The sequence below is a fragment of the Mustela putorius genome, unplaced genomic scaffold, assembly GCF_011764305.1.
Source record: "Mustela putorius furo isolate JIRA1106 unplaced genomic scaffold, ASM1176430v1.1 tig00001665_pilon_pilon_pilon, whole genome shotgun sequence".
Taxonomy (NCBI): Eukaryota; Metazoa; Chordata; class Mammalia; order Carnivora; family Mustelidae; genus Mustela; species Mustela putorius.
Window position 1 is genome coordinate 406,858 of NW_025421837.1, and position 854 is coordinate 407,711.

The following is an 854-nucleotide window of genomic DNA, read 5'->3' on the forward strand; positions in this document are numbered from 1 at the left end:
CTGGCTGTTAGCCTACCCTACTCTAACCGTAAATGTAACACTGACCCTGACACTAACGCGGGGCCTACCCCGAATCCTAATGCTGAAACTAACCCTAACCCTAACCCTAACCCTAACCCTAACCCTAACCCTAACCCCTAACCCTAAACCTAACCCTAACCCTAACCCTAACCCTAACCCTAACCCTAACCCTAACCCTAACCCTAACCCTAACCCTAATCCTAACCCTAACCCTAACCCTAACCCTAACCCTAACCCTAACCCTAACCCTAACCCTAACCCTAACCCTAACCCTAACCACTAACCCTAACCCTATTGCTTCTCGGCCTTTTGGCTAAGATCAAGTGTAGTATCTAACCCTAACCCTAACCCATGAGCAGAGAATTTTAGAGTTAAGTGACAACATTAGATGAAATTATTAGAATAATTGGGATTCCAGAAGAAGAAGAAAGAGAGAGGGGAGCAGAAAGTATATTAGGGGGAATTATTATATAGAATTTCCCTAATATGGCAAAGGGAACAAGCATCAAGGGATTCCCCCCAAATCAATAAGAATAGGTCCACACCCTGTCACCTAATAGTAAAATTTACAAGTCTTAGCAACAAAGAGAAAATCCTGAATGCCGCCCAGGAAAAGAAGTCTGTAACATACAATGGTAAAAATATTAGATTGGCAGTGGACTTACCCACAGAGACCTGGCAGTCCAGAAAGAACTTCAAAGCACTAAACGAGAAAAACATGCAGCCAAGAATACTATATCCAGCTAGGCTATCATTGAAAATAGAAGGAAAGATAAGAATCTTCCAGGACAAACAAAAACTGAATATGCAAAGAATTTGCAAACACCTAATCA

The 854-nt window shown here is 42.0% G+C and overlaps 1 pseudogene; it reads left to right on the top strand.

The window, feature by feature from the left end:
• The first annotated feature begins 314 nt into the window (after window positions 1-314).
• LOC123394183 lies at window positions 315-429 on the top strand (annotated as a pseudogene).
• The last annotated feature ends 425 nt before the right edge of the window (window positions 430-854 follow it).